This window comes from Triturus cristatus, chromosome 11 (assembly GCF_964204655.1).
Source record: "Triturus cristatus chromosome 11, aTriCri1.1, whole genome shotgun sequence".
Lineage (NCBI taxonomy): Eukaryota > Metazoa > Chordata > Amphibia > Caudata > Salamandridae > Triturus > Triturus cristatus.
This window is the reverse complement of record NC_140594.1, coordinates 875,975,986-875,996,215: the sequence shown is the minus strand read 5'-3', so window position 1 is coordinate 875,996,215 and position 20,230 is coordinate 875,975,986.

Genomic DNA, 20,230 nt, shown 5'->3' with positions numbered 1-20,230 from the left:
AACTAATAATGTGGCTGGCACTATCAGGGGCCTGCGCAGATCTACTGCTGGTATGATTAGTCCATCAGGGCTTTCGGTCTCGGCTTCTTTGGGGCCAGCTATTAATACTGAATCGAGCCCCAACAACTCTGTCTCCTAAAGTAAATGTTATCTCAAGCATTCCCTGTTTTGATAGATTTCTACCTTAACTTCAGCTGAGGGTAATATCAAGCCTTTCTCTCCTTGTGACATTCCACCTCAAGTTGGATCTGAACTTATTGATGACCCTACACTCAAACCCTCTTTGCCAACTAGCAATGCTGACTGTATATCACTCCATCATAAATTGGACAATCAAAAGAGTCTCCTTGACCCTATCCTGATTCAAATTACAGAGTTGCAAAGATGCAAATGCTGCTGTAAGGCCATTTGTGGTACAGGCTAAAAAACTGAAAAACAAACTGATATCTGCCAAAAGAAATCCTCCCCCAGATTGGAGCCTCCACCAATGCCTTCCAACTTCCAGCCGGGAGGTCCTGGCCCTGATGTTCTAAACCAGCAACTTCGATCATCCACCAAGGAAAGTGGGGCTACAAGTCCTTTCCCAGACACAGGGCCCGTAAGAGACTAAACAAGCATTTGCAATGCAATAGGTCTCGCATTTACGCAAGTTTAAGCTATTGGCATTGTAAATGGCAATGTCTTTTATTTATATTTTAAAAATTAAAACAAAAATAAAAGGCATTGTTATTTGCAATGTCAATAGCTCAAACTCGGGTAAATGCGAGACCTATTGCATTGCAAATGCTTGTCTTTTTAGGACCTGTGCCCTGTTCGTGGAGAAAGGTGTGTGTGAGACACCGTTGGCGTTCAAATGGCACAGTGTTGCAAGGGCGCAAGTCACAGTAACTTAAAGGAGGCCACAAATGCTGGACTGATCCTCCATGGTAATTTGCTGCTTCCTAGGTGAGTTTTCAAGAGTAACACGCTTCTCCGCTGCCTCTAGGAGCGGGTTATCATGGTAGAAAGCCAGTTCTTTCTTGAACGATAGGAGACGAAAAGTCCAGTACGAAGATGAGATAAGGATGGTTGCGTGTTTTCGCGGCTGGGGTTGCTGCTCATTGCCCAAAAAACTCACATAATATAACAACCCAAGGACACAGCATAAGAACATTAAAGTCGTCACCAAATCTTACACCACTGTGATCTAAACCAGTTCGTACCCCTGCAGAAAGCCATGATGCTGACTCTGGCACAGGTGCACTGCTACCCGTACGTAGATGATCGTTTCCTCCCAACCACACAGAAACTGGTCTAACCCTTATCCTCCAGACCCGTTAAGATGTTGGGGGCATATCAGCAATGAGGCGATATAAAATTATCGCCGCTTTTGCGTCCGTTTTTGGGCGAAAAGCAGCAATAATTTTATCGCCTAATCAGCAAGGTCACGCTATCGCGTGAAACCTTGCATTAGCGCCTGGATTCTTAACGCCCAGCTTTGCATCTCTAATGAGATGTAAAGTGGATGTTTCTGACCTGGCATGACAGGAGAAATGTCGCTATGAAGCATAGCGTCAAGAAAAGTAATGATAACCCCTGTTATCGCTACTTTCCTTACGCCTGCTTCAGGACTGACTTAGCCATGATATCCTATGGAAGGTGGATATCATGGCTAAGTATGTGAGGCCCTATTATCAAGCTAACGCCACACTTCGTGAGATTATCGCTGGGTTTCCAGCGATAATCTCACATTAGGCAGTTAGCGCTAGGATTTTTATCGCTTTAGAGATAAGCGTTGCTAATAGCACGCTATCTCAGCGATAAAAATCCACGCTAGCCGGCGATAATTATCCTAGCGCTAAGTGCGCTTAGCGATAATTATCGCCGGTTGTTACTGATATGCCCCTTGATTCTTAGGAAATCACCCATAATCCTAAACTGTAACCTGCCAGAGGTTTCTGCTGCGGCCTGTGGGTATTTTGTGGGCGGATCAGTTAGGACCACTCTCCAGTCAGCCTATCTATGTGGACGTCCGTCTGCATGCGCGTCTTTCTCTGTAGTCTCTCCAGTGCCCACCGGGTCCTGGCGCTCTAGAGCGTCATACCCACAGCCAGGCTGTGGTAAACCGGAGGGCAGTTTACGGATGAAGCCACTGGAGAGCGCTCCGTACTCTGAGACTCCGATTCCTCTGTTAACACCCCATCAAGATTTCTGAGGGCCCTCGGGTCTCCAGCCGGCCCCCTCTGACTGACACTTTTCTAGAGAAACATATCTCTTATTTCTCATAATTCCTCGTGGCTTGTCCGACATATAATTGGAAGGCAGTGCAGGGGCACACTTACAATCTCAGAAGCGAGTTGAGAAAAGACCATATGCAAAACCTGAATCTGCTACGATAATATGCAATCCATACAGTGGAATACATTGAGCTTAAAGTTGAACCCTGGCACTTTTATCAAACAACAATTGACTACAAAATGAAAATACGGACATCTGGTCAGGGTGTATTGATGCTCTAGTTATGGGGACATCGTAAATGGTACTGTTAAAATGCATACGTTAGTTTCGTTTTTTTAGGTCCAATTTAATACATTTTACAGGAATTTTTATTAACTTAAAAAAAGGTTGTATAGTGCATCTTCCACCATGTGCAGGTGTTTCCATTTTTATTCACTTTCAACGTGAAGTGCGTTCTGCGCCGTCTACATTACCCCACAAAGCCATTTCGAAGATCATTTATTTGCAGTTGGTTACACTTGAATCTTTAGTAAAGGAGTAGGAGGTGGAATTCCGACCTGTTGTTTTTCCCAGCTCACCAGCTGTCTTTAATGTATTGCATGACATTTTCAACACTGATTTATTGTAACTATGGTTCCCATTCGTAACGCATGTCCTGGATTATAAACTTCTGTCTAGTTTGTTTGCTGTTGCCTTTTTATTAGCTGGGAGAGCTGTAATCAGAAAACATATTGCAAAGAGGCAATGCCAAAGCCAAGAGGTCTCGTCTGTAGGACCTATTAACTTTGCCAATGGTTTTTAGTGATCCTATGCAGCATCCTCAATGCTCTGCAGCATGGTGAAAGGTTAAACAAAACAGCCACAATGGCGTTTCTCGCATCGTTATTGTAGGCGCACGCAACACACATGCACATGCCTACAAAATGGCGCAGGCGCTTATTTATTTTTCTTTTTATTTACAGATCTGGGGTGGATTAATACATTTAATCAAAAAGTAACTTGAATGCAACATGAAGGGTGGGGGAAGCAACACTGGCAAGAGATAATGAGAGAGTGGAGATGGGTAAGCACATGGGCTAGAGAGGAACGCGATGCTGTTAGGGGGAAGCACATGTGCGAGAAAATGTGGGGAAGAAGCAAACAAAGGCAAGCTCAACACAGAGAAGGTGAAGAGCAAGAAAAATGCTGGATTTCATTTCAAGAGCAGTACACGAGGGATACAACTGGAAAACACATGCACCGTCTTTGAGTGCTTAACTAAAAAGAACAAGTAAAATACATCAAACCGGGCACAAATTGCGAATGAGTGCAAATTCAAAAGCAAACAAGCAATAGCCGCGCGGCCGTGAAAGTGACACGGCCGCGCGAAAGTGAAAGGAAAATGAAGCCGATAGCCGCGCGGCCGTGAATGTGACACGGCCGCGCAACAGTGAAAGGAAACAAGCATTGTTAGCACCGTGCTGTTTGAAACATGAAGGGCGGTGTCGGAGTTTACTGCGTTTCATGTTTTGAACAGCACAGTGCTACAATGCCTGTTTATTTTAGCAAAACTGCTAAAATTACAAGTGAAAGGCCGCTGGCGAGGGAACACTGGACACCCGTTTACCACCATGGAAACCATGATGGAGAAGATGAAAAATGGGTGTGCGCACGTATGGGTGTACAGTGTGGGGGGGGGTTGCAATGCAGGGGGCAGGATTACAAACGCAACGGGAGAGGGGAGCAATAGGAGAGCGGCTTGCTGAGTCAGCGCGCATGCGCTGCTCGGAGAGTCTTTAGTAGGTGAGTTTTCAAAGTGTTGCTGTAGGCTGGCGGTTCGCGCGTGCACGCTCGCGTGAACCAAGCTTGTCGCCAGCCAGCAGCACTTTGAAAACTCACCTACTAAAGTCTCTCTGTGCAGCGTATGCGCACTGACTTAGCGAGACCTAAAAAGGAAGCAACCATACCCCCGAACCCCTCCCAACTGAGAGGAAGAGGGAAGCTGCCCTACAAGCAGTAGCTGACATCCTGAAACCCCAGAGGTCCACACCGGAGGAGGGTTCACCCACCAGAGAGATGACTGCTGAATCAGAATCAGATTCTTCCCATACAGATAGTGTCCAGTTGCCACCTATAATCCATAGAGCAGCAGACAACCTCTAATTTCGATGTTCCGGTGTGCAGGGCACCACACGCCCGAGTACCTGAACGCTATGCAGATATCATGCTTTGCAGGAGCTGAGTTTGCCATGCTGTGGGCTGGCACGGGCTGACTCACCCACTGGGTCACACCTGCAGGCAACCACCCCCACACAGATGCCCACACAAATAATTGGTTGTGCTCTTCTGTGGAAAACAATGTTTGGTTTGCAGTTTGGGTGGCTGGTCATTGCCTGACTGCTCCAGGGAGAGGGAGTTCGGCAAGGCCGGGGTTATGTTTTTGTTTATAGTTGGGCATTACTCTTTTGAGGAGTGGTGATGCAGTGTCCTATATTGGCACGGGTCGAGGAGAGCAGGGAGGGGCGATTCAGATTTGGTAACTCCACAAATGGAGCCTGCGCCTTACACTTTGAAGTTTATGTCTTAGAAAATGAGGGGTCTGGGGACGGCAACGAAAAGACACAATGCACATCATTACTCACGTAGGAAAGGGGTACAGGTTGCTTTATTGTAGGAGACACATCTCATTGGTAGTGAGATAGAAAGGCTATGCAGATGCTGGAGAGGGCAAATTTACGCAACATACTACTCCACGTATGCTAGGGGGGTGTTAATCTGGATACGAGCAGGGGTGCCCTTTGAGCTATTGCACTCATTAACGGATAAAGAGGGCAGGCATGTATTCATAAAAGGGAGACTACTAGGACGTGAGATTCTGCTGGGCAATATATATGCCCCTAACCAAGATCAGGTGCCCTACCTACACAGTCTCTCTCCCCTACTGGCTGACACCGGCTGAGGACACGATTATTGGGGGCGACTACAATTGCGCAGACAACACAACTATAGATCGCTTGCACCCTTCTCTGCCCGGGGCACAAGCCCACCACACAACAGCAGTATTTACAGAATGGACTACTCACTGGGGCCTCATAGACATATGGAGGGCGCAACACCTTGATGATAGGGACTGTTCATATTACTCCACTATACACCAGTTGCACACATGGATAGACATGTTCCTCTACACACCTGGGATGGGGCAAGCTATCACTCATATAGAGTATCTTGGGTGTACCCTTTCAGACCATAGTCCCCTTTTACTGACCATATAACCAGCAAGAAAGCGCCCCCTAGTCCCGCTGTGGCGCTTCCATACCAAAATGTTAGAGGACACCTGCTTTAGGGAGAACGTAGGATCTTCTATAGACACGTGCTTTGACATTAATGCCCACAAAGCGACCACAATGTCGACAGAATGGGAGGCCTTTAAGGTGGTGACGAGATGGTTCTGCCTGGGGCAGTCGGTGGGGGCATAGTGTGTTGCACCAGGAAGTTACACAACTAGAAGACCCATTACATGGGTTGGATCATGCACAAGGGCAGGACGCAATACAACACCAAGGGGTCCATTAGGCTGTTGGGAGGTGGCACCAACGCGGTGCTGGCGGTGCGGAAAAATGCTTTTTTCCGCCCGCAAGCAGCGGTCCTCACGTCTGCCATATTAGTATGGCCAAACATAGTCCCTTTCCCGACTGCCGAGGTGCGATGTGCAACGCCATCACAGTGTACCCGCCACCGTGGAGGTGGGAGCCAATGGAGACTCTCCGTCGTGCGGAATGATGTCCTCCCAGCTCCACAAATTAGGATGCCCCAAACAAGCAGACGCACTGCAGGGGAAATACCACCCAACCAGGGACGGCGGAAGCACGACAGTGGAGCGTGAAACCAGAGTCCCGGTCCACACCACCCGGTCATGACCGCAATGGACCCAGCTCTACACGTCTTTCCGGTGCTGTACCTGCTAAGTCACCAGGAACTCAGGGACCGCCAGGGACACCGCCACAGGTACGCAATAACGCAAACTCAACACACAACACATGGGCTGAAACAGGGTCCAAATCCACATCAGACACCCTGGTGGGGACAGGGACACATCCACAAGGGCACCCACACATTACCCACCTGCCACCAAGTCACCCCACTGCATCCTGGACATACATCTTCCGCGACCATGCAGCAATGTCCTGCTCACATCACCGCAGCAGTGAACACAAGGAAATACATGCGCACAATGCAGAAGGCAGGGCCAGTGCCAGGCATGGGCAGGGCACAAAGACCACAGGGCCACACCCCCTTCCACCAGCACACCCCATGAAGGCACATGCCATGTGCCCCTCCTGTGCCCACCATGCACAACAACAAGCCAGGTTGATACACACCTTGCACCACACAACAAACAACCAGGGAGATAGACACTGCAGGAGTGGCTGTACAGGAACACACAGCACAGTAGCACAGGGCCAGGGAAACACACACACTACCACAACACCACACTCAGGGAATCAAAAATGAGGACAAGCACCAAATGAACACATACAAGTAACTAACGTCCAAATGGACACACAGCCTGCATAGTCACACATACATACCACAGACTGACACACAGACACATGAACACCCCACATGCCAACATCAATAGAGCATAACAAATAGGAAAACCAAAGTGGGCTGCACACAAATAGAAGGCCATGGAGACACACAACAAGCATGTGTACATCACATGCAAGACAAGGAACAGAGAACAACACCCTCAGACCATCAAAGCACACATGGCTGGTACAGTCAGTGAGGACAAACCACAGACATCACAGTGCAACAACACAGGGAGACAGCAAGGCAAACCATGTAGAGGCACAAGGATGAAAGGAAGGCCATGAAGTCAAACTGTGAACAGCCACACATATGTATACAACTACTTCACAGGAGTACGCCAGCAGCACTACACACAGGGCCCATTGACACACCCCATGACTGACAAACACCAGTAGGAATCTACACACATACCCCCCTCACACCAGCAGCACACAACACCAGTGTCAAACACACTGAGGGCTGGCAATACTTGCCAGGCAACACACACACAAACAATCACACACTCTGGGGTAGCCACAAACATCACACACACACAGGGATGCCACAACAAATGTCTGCACAAAAGCAACAGACAAACACATAACCCAACAGAAACACACACAGAACCACAACAAGAACAGACATGCCCTGTGCAGCTAAACTGTGGAAAGGCAAGGGAGCACAGACACAACAGGAGGGCACAACATTATCACTCAGGAACAATGCACGGACAACATACCACAACACGCACAAGAAGTGCACCATCACAGAACAACACAGCCACATCAAACAAACAACAGATGCACAGGCGAGAAAAATCACATAGCAAACACAGCAGGACATCAGGGGATGCACACCAGGCAATGACAAGGCAACAGACACACACAGCACTGCATGCACAACAAGCAGTGTGTGCACACTTGGCATACCAGCCACACACAGACATCAGTGACAAAACAGCAACCCACACAACACCATACAGCACAGTACAAAGACAACAGCACACCAGGAAGTGAAGCAATAACACAGACAACACACATACATCCAACAGAACACCAACAGATGCACGAGCCTGGGACACAAAGGTGGAAACAACTTGACCAGAGGACTGGGCAGCACACACAGTTGGACTGCATAGGAGCAACCATGACTGCCAAACAGCATCAGCACATCACATACAACCCATTGGGGAAATGCCCTGAGTGACACATTGACCCTGGACAAAGTAATGCACCACAAAGCACATTGTCACAAATGAAGTGATGGGGAGGCACACACACGTGGAAACCAAGGGGACAGCTGACACCAAAGTGAAGTGTACTGCATGTCAGTAGGGGACATGGCAGGAGTGTACCATACACAAAGAGAGGGAGTGCAGACCCACAATGGGTAGGCATCTGAAGCACAGATTGGGGGTGGTATGACAACACACACAACATGCCACACTGGAGGCAAGAAGGCACCATGTGACAGTAATGCATGAGAAAACACAACCGCAATGGAAGTGTGGAACAGCAGGTCTGCACAGTCCCCACAAACAGCCACAAGACACATGGATGTGCAACAAAACACAACACTGACTCGCCAGTCACACACTCTCCATACTCACAAGTGACAAAAACAACAAGTAGGAGTCAGACAGAACTGCAAGGACACACCAACACACTGCACAGTGCACTACATACAACTCACACATGTGCATACAACCACATCCACAGGGCTGAACAATCAAAACAACTTGCGTACAACTCCTGGGTGACACATGTGTGTAGTTGACAATGCAGGGGCATGCACACATTAACACTCCCCACAAACTCACCCCCTTCTCACTGCACACTACCTGACAATCCAAGAGCACTCATGGAAAGTAAGCCATGGGACTAGGATGACTGGCCATCACAAGATGACCACACACATACACCACTGGGCATACATTAAGGAAGAGCACACATACATGATGACCCTGGACAGCCTGTCTGCAAAACTGTGTGCAGAAACCCATTCTGTGCTGGCAGTGCCCCCCAACCTGACATGAGTACAATATAGCCAACATGAACTAATTTAGTAAATGACAACTGCTGCACATTGTAAAATTACACCATTGCCCCCACAAGTCTCTGGGTCAGGAAGAACTGAAGACCCTGTCACCCCAAAAAAGTGAGCCCAAACATTGACCATGTTGAAGTGGCACGTAGAGCATTTTGCACAGTAAACCATATACACACAGCAAAATAACTTTATTCAGTAAGGGCACTGACAAAATAGACAACAGGAGCAACTGTCTTTATTCACATATTGCACAGCTAGGCACCATAAGAAGAGAAGAGCAAGGCACAAAATGCAGAGCATGTCCATGAGAAGCTGCACAGGTAAGGGCAAAACAGCAGTGAACAACAAGGCCAGTGGTCAGGGCAGAGTGCAGAGTAGGTCCATGATAATCTGCACAGGCAAGGGAAAAACAGCAAGTCCAGTGGCCAGGGCAAAGTGCAGAGTATGTCCATGAGAAGCTGCACAGGTAAGGGCAAAACAGCAGTGAACAACAAGGCCAGTGGCCAGGGCAGAGTGCAGAGTAGGTCCATGAGAAGCTGCACAGGGAATGTGTGCAACTGTACCTTTCCATGGTCATCAACATAGTCAGGGGGTAACAATGTGCAGTACAGGCCCACCTGTGTGAGAGACAGGTGTGTGAGGGTGACTAACACTCAGACTTGGCTGCCAGGCAGACTGGGAGCTGGCTGTGTCTGGGGGACTGTCGGGTCACTTGAGCGGGGAGAGAGTGGGACAGCTGAGGTAGAGCTATCAGTGGTTTGGCAAGCCAGAGGGCTCCTTGGACCAGGTGGTGTAGTGGCACGTGGAGGTGGAGTCATGCAGACGGGAGACACGGTGTGGCTGGGAGATTGTGGAGGGGTGCCCTTCCACTTATTTGGTATCCTAAATGGCTTGCCTGACTTTGGATCAATGGGAAGTGGTGTGGGCACAACAGGAACACTCACCACCAAAGCTGCATCAGGTGCAGACACTGGCACCCCCTCTGGTGATGTGCTGGATCCAGTGGTACACTTTGCCTGGCTTCGCCTCTGCCCCCCTTCCCCTGTTTACTAGGTGTCACCCCTACAGTGCCCTCCTTCCCCTGCTTAACTGGGCTTGGAATAGGAGTCGAGGTGGTAGGTGAATCTACCTTGGAGCCCTTCCTAGGTGTACCCTTGGCATGCACCACCTCCTTGGTGGGCACAGAAACTGTATGCTTCTCTTTGCGAGAAGCTTTAGGGACAGGAGAGTCCTTGGATGGGGAAGCCTCTGAGGCATGTGTGCCTGAGGTCTGTTGCTTTGCTTTTTGTCCCCTGGTGTCGCCTGATGGGATTGTCTCTCTGTGCTCTGGGGTGGCTTTGGTCTTCTGTGGGGATGGTGTCTGCGCCTGGGACCGCTTGGGTTGCTGCTGTTGTGTGCTTGGTGTGCCGTATCGTGACTTTGATGTGTGTGGACCGTGGTCACTATCATCAGACGTGGCCACTGCCAGGGGGGTGGAGAAAGGGACCGGAGCTGGACTGCGAGTATGTGCCTGTTGAAGGGCAGATGTCACTGTGGAGGATAAAGCCTGGACAGTCCGGTGCAGCTCATCCACGTCTGAATGTATGCCCCCCATGAAAGCAACCACCTGGGCCAATTTTTTGTTGTGGTCAATGAAGGCATTGAGTAGAGCTGTCTGGCCTACACACAGCTGGCACAAAAGGTCAACAGACTCAGCACTGATGGCAGCAGGGGGGTCAGGGGTAGCGGTGCCAGAGGTGAAGGACACTCTTCCCCTCTTACTGAGGCAGACACGGGCAGCACCTGAGGAAGTGGCTGGGAGGGTGGGCACTGGCCGCTGTGTGGTGGAAGACGATGCTGAGTCCCCATTCCCTGTGCCCACTAACATGGATGCATCACCGCTGTCATCAGATGATGTGGTGCTTTGCGTCTCAGGCTGGGGTTCCTCCAGCAGACGCATGTCCCCCTGTGAGGGGCTGGTGACGTCTGTGTCACTGGGCTCCTGTGTAGCTGTTGTGCTAGTTTCACCCCACTGGTGTTCGTCTCCTGTCCCTCCATGACCACAGGAGATGCAGCATGAGAGAGAGAGATGTATGGTCAGGTCAGTGGCAGCAACAAAACAAACGTATGCAAGCATTGCATACAAAAAATGACCAAATCTACATGTTGCACACCACCCTGTGCAATCACATCGTGCCAACTCACTAAATAGACCCAAACAGTGCGTGGAAACTGGAAATTTAGGCATGAGTGAGCGAGCCATGAGTGAGCCATGTGATGACCACACAGCACAACACCCTGCTAGTGGCTCTATTCAACCAGACACGCAAGTAGCTCTGAGCACAACTAGGGACATGATGGGGGCACACTACTTGTTGCCACTGACAGATCATGATGGAACAGGAGGGGACAACACAGACACAGACCACAACATGACAGTCCACAATGGCCAAAAGCCCATGACACCCACCATGTTGCACTTCGGGGTCCAAAGACTGGTGCACATTATTGTCAGAAGTCTAGGCATCCCCAATCTGGGTGGCATGCAATGGACGCATTGATGAAGACACAGTCAGATCGGGCACACTGCTGTTCCCTCCCATGGGATTCCCCAGACTACCCCAATGCAGAAGAAACCTGAAGAGCACAACTCAGAATACAGTGGGAATGCACAGCATTAAAATCACCTTTGTAAGTACAGGTATGGCGAATGCAAGACACCGGCACCCAGCCCAGCAGCCACTTACATGCCAATGCATCACACTACCAACATCTCAAAGGCCAGCGCTGGCACAGGCTCTGTACACATGCAGCCACTCCCAGCCAAAGTCACCCTCTCCAAATGCTCACCCCTGGCTTGCTGCTTATGCTCCTTCAAACGTGCATCCAGCTCAGGTTGTGTCACTGCCAAGATGCCCCCCATTAGTGGTGTCATGCTGCGCCGTGCCAAACGCCCAGTGCGAGGAAGCAGCCCCAAGGTCATCTCCGCCACGTTCTTTGTCAGCCGGCTGATGTCATCCCACCTCTTGTGGCAGTGGGTCTGCCATCGGTTTGAGACCCCCAGAGCTCGAACCTTCGCTGCAATGGCCCTCCACAGGGCCTTACGCTGGTGTACCTTGAGCAGCAGGTGAAGGGTCTCAGGCAGCAGTCCCTGGAGGCAGCAGCAGGTGAGGGATCTCTGGCAGCAGGCTCTGGGAGTAGTGGAAATGTGAGGCTCACTTCCACACATATATAGCCCCCTGGGGTCGTATCAAAAGTGCCAAGCTGCAGCAATTGGTGGTCCAGGTCTGCCTCTTTCAAATGCATCCAATGACCGCCTCCGCGGTGGCGGAGCACGCCTACCGCGGTCTTCAAAATTGCATCATGCCACCGCTATCGAGCTTCCCATTGGCTCTAGGGCAAGCTCCATGGCGGTGACACACCGCAGGGGCCCGGTGTGCGCTAGCGTGATGGTGCATCTTTCAAATGCATCCAATGACCGCCTCCGCGGTGGCAGAGCATGCCTACCGCGATCTTCAAAATTGCATCATGACACCGCTATCGAGCTTTCCATTGGCTCTAGGGCAAGCTCCATGGCGGTGACACACCGCAAGGGCCCGGTGTGCGCTACTGCGATTTTTGTGGCAGAGCATGACAACCGCCATTTCCACATGTCTCCATGCCTATCACTACCGCACATGTGTGAATGGTGGTGCTGGTGGCACACTGCCGGGGCCTGGCGGTAGCTACCGCGATATGGGTGCCATACATTGACACGAGGCACTGCCATTCAGGTGGCGGAGCATGCCAACCACCATTTCCCCATGTCTCCATGCCTATCACTACCACACTTGTGTAAATGGGGGGCACTGGTAACACACCGCTGGGTCCAGGCAGTAGCTACCGCGATTTGGGTGCCATACATTCACATGAGGCACCGCGATTTGGGCGGCAGAGCATGCCAACCTCCATTTGGGCATGTTGCCATGCCTATCAGAACCGCACTTGTGTAAATGGGGGGTGCTGGTGACACACCGCTGGGGCCAGGTGGTAGATACCGCGATTTGGGTGCCATACATTCACATGAGGCACCGTGATTTGGGCGGCAGAGCATGCCAACCGCCATTTGGGCATGTCTCCATGCCTATCACTACGGCACTTGTGTAAGTGAGGGGGTGCTGGTGACACTCCGCTGGGGCCAGGCGATAGCTACCGCAATTTGGGTGCCATACATTCACATGAGGCACCACGATTTGGGTGCAGAGCATTCCAATCGCCATTTGGGCATGTCACCATGCCTATCACTACCGCACTTGTGTAAATGGAGTGTTGGTGACTCTCCGCTGGAGCCAGGCGGTACCTACCGTGATTTGGGTGCCATACAATCGCAATGGGCATCTGGCAAACAGCAACAGTGCACAGTGCCCACATGGTCAATGGCACATCATTGTGCACACGGTGCAAATGTTCCATTTACTCCACTGATGTCTACACATGCCATGTTTGTGTGTGTGATTTCGTAAATTTGCCTGTACTCACTCACATGTCACTTATGAATTTGATGGTCGTGTAGGCAGGATAGTGTTGTTCTGGACTCTACAATGTGGACACATGTCAATGTGTTGAGGTGCAGTGACAATTACAGTGATGCTTGTCTCAATGAATGATGATCTATTTTGCATTGACTCTCATGTCTGCTCATGCACACATTCGTCATTCCTGCGCCGACTGTGGTCATTGTGTGGTGGATGTGTGCCAGGTTGTAATGACGCATTATGGTGTGACAGGTACAGCAGCTAGGTATGAGACAGTGGTTTTGATTTGTTACACATATGCTGGATGCTATATTCCCAGACGTCTTCCTATGTGCATTCACATTGACCAAGGTGGTGTTTGAGGTACTATGCTTGTGTAAGTTGACAGGTGCGCCCTTTGTGTAGCTGAAGGTGTCCCTACATGTAAGCTGGTCTGTTAGTCAATATTGATGTCAGTCATTGTTGTCGTTGTGTCATCCAGAACGTGAAATGCTGTGCACATCTAATGATGTATTGCATTGACATGTGTCCCCTATCATCTCAAATAAGAGGAGGCCAAATTAGATTTGTCACTTGAGGGTGCTGGAGGACATGGAGGATGTGGTGATCATACGGAAATGCCGTCTGGATAGAGCCACCCTGAAAACCCTTTGTGATCTGTGGGAGCCCCACCTGCAGCCTCGCCGGACATATCCAACAGCTTTCACCCATACTTATAAGGTGATGGCAGCCCTGCATTTTTTTGCCACTGGATCGTTCCAAGAGACAGTGGCCAGCGCTGTTGGGATGTCACAACCGATGTTCAGCATGGTGCTGCGTGATGTACTTTCCGCCATGATGATATACAAGGACAGATACATCCATTTCCACAGGGGTGCTGAATTGCCAGCTGTGAAGGGAGACTTCTATCCCCTTGGACACATACCCAATGTTGTTGGTGCCATTGATTGCACCCATGTCGGGCTTGTGCCACCACAGGCAATGGAGCACATTTACAGGAATCGCAAGCATTACCACTCCATAAATGTGCAGGTGGTGTGCCTGGCAGATATGATCATCTCCCACGTGTGTGCCAAATTCCCAGGCTCGGCCCATGACTCCTACATCCTGCGGAACAGCATTGTGCCCCAGCTGATGGCTAATCTGCTTCCTGAGCGTGCATGGATTGTGGGTGAGTATGCCTAGTCGTATGGCGTGCTGGATGTGTGACCTGCTGCCCTCAGCCTCAGCGACATTTCAATGTCTATTTGTGTTTGTCATACCTAGATGACTCTGCATATCCCAACCGTCCCTGGTTGCTGAGCCCACTGAGGAATCCCAGGACCCCAGCTGATGCCCGCTACAATGAGGCACATGGGAGGACACGTTGTGTGGTGGAGCGTACTTTTGGTCTGCTCAAGTCACGGTTTTGCTGCCTGGACAAGACCGGAGGTGCACTGGCATACTCCCCTGGGAAGGTGTGTCAGATTGTAGTGGCATGCTGCATGCTCCACAACCTAGCCATTCGCAAGGAGATTCCCCTGCTCCTGGATGATGGTGAGGACCCAAGGCCCCAGCCTGCAAACCAACCTGTCTCCAGTGATGAGGACAGTGGAGAGGAGGAAGGTGTTGACCTGCGTGAACAGCTCATCACACGCAACTTCACTTGAAGGTGGGTGACAATGTGCAACATATCCATTGTCTGCTGATATTGCTGTTGTCGTGAAGGGGCATGTGAGAATTGTAACAGCAGCCAGTTGCAGACTCAGCGGTGGTTGGCAATGTTTCCGGGACAGGTCATTTGGGAACATCTACAGGACGTGTATGTTGACACTTGTTGCCCATTGTGACATGTGTATGTTGGGTTATCCTGATGGTAGGTGTTGTGTGATGTCTGTGATGGCACACCCAGACCAATGAAAGTAGTTCTGTTGTGTTTCCCTAGGTGCCTTCAACTTCTCCTTGCCTACATACAGCCCATTCTCCTGGTACGTTGTGATCATGTTGAAGACTGTACATCCTGCAATAAAGACGGAGCAGACACAACAACATGTGTGTAAGGATATTTTATTTGCAATGGTGAGATGTGAGGGGGTGTACATTTACATGGGGGGGTGGAGCAGTGAGTTGACAGTTGTGGTAAATGAGACAATCGAGTAGTCATCACATTGATGTGGTAACCCAGTCCAACAGGCAGATGCCATTCACAAGGCAGTGTGGGGAAGGACAGTCCAAAATGTCAATGCAGTGGTGAGGAGGGTTGCCATCATGGCTGGCTCCGTGACTGGCGTCTGGCAGGTGCTTTGCCTCCGGATACTCCCAGGGTCCTCTTACGACGGCCCCTTCGTCGTTTGGCAGGGGGGCCCTGCTGCAGGGCCAGTGGGGTCTGAGGACTCACCCCTCTCTGTGGGCGCAAGGGAGGATGGTGAACTGTCATCCTGTGGCCCACCAGAGGGAGGTGGAGGTGTTGTTTGTGACGCAGGCCTGTCCCTCAGTACCACCACTTGCTGGCCCAGGAGGTCCACAATTTTTCCCATGCGGGTGTCGATGGACCTCATCAGCAGGATGAGCTTGTGCAACAGTTCGTCCGACCGGCCCGTTCGTCCCTGGGCCTATTTGTTTGCGCCAAGGACTCTGGTGATGTGTTCCAGGGATTGGGTTCCAGCCTCCTGGTGTCTGTGGGTGACCCTGCCCCTCCCACCTACCCTGCTGCCACGGACCTGTTGCCTCACCACTGAGCACCCCCATCCTCTGCCTGTCCTCCTCCGTCGGGGGTGAGTGCTGGTCATTCTCTGGGACAGGGAGGGTGTTCCAGGCAGCACTGGTAGTGGTGGTGGTGGCAGCACAGGCTGTGACAGCAGGGGTCTGCTGTGAAGTTGTTATTGCCGCAGATGTGGTGAGGGGGACGATAGGTTCCTGGGACGTGTTGCTCCCTGGCACACCAGATGGGCCGGCTTCGAGCTCATCGTCCATGGGATCCTGGGAGGGGGGAGACTGGCTCTACAGGTTGCTGGTGTTGTCCTCTGCAGTGAGTTCTTGGTCACCTGTGAGTCAGATGGGAAATGGTCATTTTAGTGCACCCGGCAAGCTTTGTGTTAGCTGTGTGTCATTCACTGTTTGTACACTGCACAATTGACAGATCATCACATTGTTTACTATGTGCACTACTGTGCTTCCTTACGTGATGCAGAGGGACATGCATTACTTGTCCATGGTGTGAGGTGTCAAGGCATACCATGCGACCCGTGCACAATTAATGATTACAGGGACTTGTTGCCATCTGGGTCCTGGCAGAACATGTTTTTAATCGAGGACTCATTGTTGATTTGTATGACCTGGCAGGCGTCACATCTGGCCATGGACTGGCCATTGTCATCTCCTGCATACCTTTGTCCCGTCATGTGCATATCTTGATTTGTACCACCACACATGCTTTCGTATTTTTCGAATGGTCCTTGTTGCACTTGCCCCATGGTGATGCACATGTAAATAGATGCTGTGCATGATTGTGCCCTGACTTTCTTCTACATGTGCATTGGTGTGTCACACTTTGGTAGCTTTGACAGTTTCCTTAGCTTACATGTGTGCACACTGTGCTTGGCAATGGGGTAGGTGTGCCTCTTTGTGCAATGAGAGGGCTGGTGTTGTCATATGGCACCATTTAATTTGTGACAAATGGGTGGGTGCATATACTGGCTACTTACCTGTAATGTGCCCACATTTGGGTTTGTTATGTCACACATGTGTGTGCGTGGTGGAGGCTTACATCCTGCTCAGTGGGGTCACAGTGCAGAATAATATGTCTACCTACCTGAAAGTTTGTTTGGTGTACTGCAATAGCTTCCAACTGCTTCTGGGTGGGGTGGGGGGAGGGCTCCATCCTGCTGAGGTGTTTGCCAGGGGGCATGGTGGGAGTAGTGGTACAGGCCTCCCAGTCACACACAACCTCATTGCGAAGATGGCTACCTACCTGTAAGTTTGTTTGGTGTACTGCAATGTCTTCCAACTGCTTCGGGGTGGGGTGGGGTGAGGGCTCCATCCTGCTGAGGTGGGGGGCAGGGGGCATGGTGGGAGTGGTAGTGCAGGGCTTCCACCCCCAAACAGCCTCCATGGCAAGATGGCTACCTATCTGTTAGTTTGTTTGTAGATGGACAATGGCTTCAAACTGTTTCTGGGTGGTGTGGAGTGCTACATCCTGCTGAGGTGTGAGCCAGGGGGTATGGTGGGAGTAGTGGTACAGGCCTCCCACTCACACACACCCTCATTGTGAAGATGGCTACCTACCTGAAAGTTTGTTTGGTGTACTGCAATGGCTTCCAACTGCGTCTGGGTGGGATGGGGGAGTGCTACATCCTCCTGAGGTGTGGGCCAGGGGGCATGGTGGGAGTGGTAGTGCAGGCCTCTCACCCCCAAACACCCTCCCAGGGAAGATGGCGACCTACCTGTAAGTTTGTTTGGTGTACTGCAATGGCTTCCAACTGCTTCTGGGTGGGGTGGGAGGAGGGCTCCATCCTGCTGAGGTGTGAGACAGGGGCATGGTGGGAGTGGTTGTGCAGGCCTCCCACCCCCAAACACCCTCCCAGGGAAGACGGCTACCTACCTGTAAGTTTGTTTGGTGTACCGCAATGGCTTCCAACTGCTTCTGGTTGGGGTGGAGGGAGGGCTCCATCCTGCTGAGGTGTGGGCCAGGGGGCATGGTGGGAGTAGTGGTACAGGCCTCCCACCCACACACCCCCTCATTGTGAAAATGGCTACCTACCTGTAAGTTTGTTTGGTGTACTGCAATGGCTTCCAACTGCTTCGGGGTGGGGAGGGCTACATCCTGCTGAGGTGTGGGCCAGTGGGCATGGTGGGAGTGGTAGTGCAGGCCTCCCACCCCCAAACAGCCTCCATGGCAAGATGGCTACCTACCTGTTAGTTTGTTTGTAGTGGGATAATGGCTTCCAACTGCTTATGGGTGGTGTGGAGTGCTACATCCTGCTGAGGTGTGAGCCGGGGGCATGGTGGGAGTGGTAGTGCAGGCCTCCCACCCCCCAAACATCCTACCAGGGAAGATGGCTACCTACTTGTAAGTTTGTTTGGTGTATTGCAATGGATTCCAACTGCTTCTGGGTGGGGTGGGGAAGGGCTCCATCCTTCTGAGGTATGGGCCAGGGGGCATGGTGGGAGTAGTGGTACAGGCCTCCCACCCACACACACCCTCATTGTGAAGGTGGCTACCTACCTGTAAGTTTGTTTGGTGTACTGCAATGGCTTCCAACTGCTTCTGGGTGGGGTGGGGGAGGGCTCCATCTTGCAGATGCTGTGGGACAAGGGGGCCTGGTGAAAGATGTAGTGCTGTCTGCCTGTAAACATGCCCCATGGTAATGTTGGTAGCTACGTTTGGGGTGAATGGGAGTGGGTGAATGTTGGATCTGTGAGACATGTTTTTGTGAGTGTGTGGTGCAGATGGAGGGAATTTGTCCTAAGTGGTGTAGCTTAGTAGTTGTGTGAGACTGTACATAGCAGAGTGGTGGTAGTCATTTGTTTGTACTGACCAGCCTCCGCTCCCCCGACTACTCCTGTGAGACTCTCTGGATGCAGTATGGCAAGCACCTTCTCCTCCCATGGTGTGAATGATTTTTGTGGAATAGGAGGGCCACCGCCAGTCCTCTGAGCCAGCTCACAGTTCTTTCTCCTCCTCACCTTGACAACCCTCTTCAGATCATGCCACCGCTTCATGATCTCCTTTTTTGATGTTGGGGTGGTCCCTACTGCATTGACCCTTTGGACTATCCTTGCCCACATTTGTGTCCTTGTGGTTAATGGTGTCTGATGGACCAGGCTACCAAAAAGCTGTGGTTCCACTCTGACTATCTCATCTACCATGACTGTCAACTCACTCTCTGTGAATTTGGGCATTTTCTGTGTGGCCATGGTGTGTGGTGTGCAAAGTGGTTGTGGGTGCAGGAGTATGAGTGGTGGGTGTAGTTGTGATGTGTATGGTGTGTGATGTGCAGGGGGGTTAGTTGTGCAGGTGTGGAAGTGGTGGTGGTGCTGTGTGTGGTGTGGCTAATGATGTTGTGTTCTTTGCCTCTCCTTTCAGCTGGGGTGTGTATCCCTTCTCTCATGGAGTATTGCAAAGGATTGTGGTCAGGGAAGGGGTTGATTTTATACTCAGCTAAGTGGGTGTGTCCAATTAGGGTATTGTTGTCAGGTGTGTTGTCCTGGGAATTGTATTTTTCTTTTTGCCATGTGGTTGTGTCAGTGGGGTGTGTTTTGTGTATTTGGGGGCCATGGATAGTTTTCTGTGTGCACTTTTTGGCCTTATTGTGGATTTTTTGCTTCGTCCGCCATATTTTTCATGGTTTGTCCGCAGCGGTGGCTATGCTGCAGCTCTTCCGCTGGCTCTTCCATTCATCCCATTGTGTGTCCGCAGCGGTTGGAGACAGCAGTTCGTACCGTGGGACTGTCGGGGATATCCTAATTTCCCGTGTGGTGTCTCCGCTGTACTTGCGGCAGTTGGTGTATTTCCGCTGCGTATCCGACCGCCACGGACGGATTTTAGCCATCTCCGCCCGCTACGGGCGGTTTTTCTTGGCCCCGTTCTGCCGTGGTCGGTGTTTTTTGGTGGTTGATCCTAATTTGGCTGCCGGTTTTTCCACGGTGCCGGCGGGCGGTTGTTTTCCGCTGCCATGGAGGTCGGGGTGCTTTTCCGACCGCCATCCTAATGGGCCCCCAAGTCTTGAGAGATACACAACAGTTATACCATCAAGCTCTTGCGAAACTGAGGTGCTACGACTATAAAGGCTACCTTACTAAAGTGCATGAGGAGGGAAGGCCAGGGTAGGTGTTTGCACGGCTGATCAAACCAGAACTCTGAGGCTGCATGATCACTCACATCCGTACTGAAATGCACCAACCCGTTTACAACCTAGAGGGTATTAATACTCTATTTT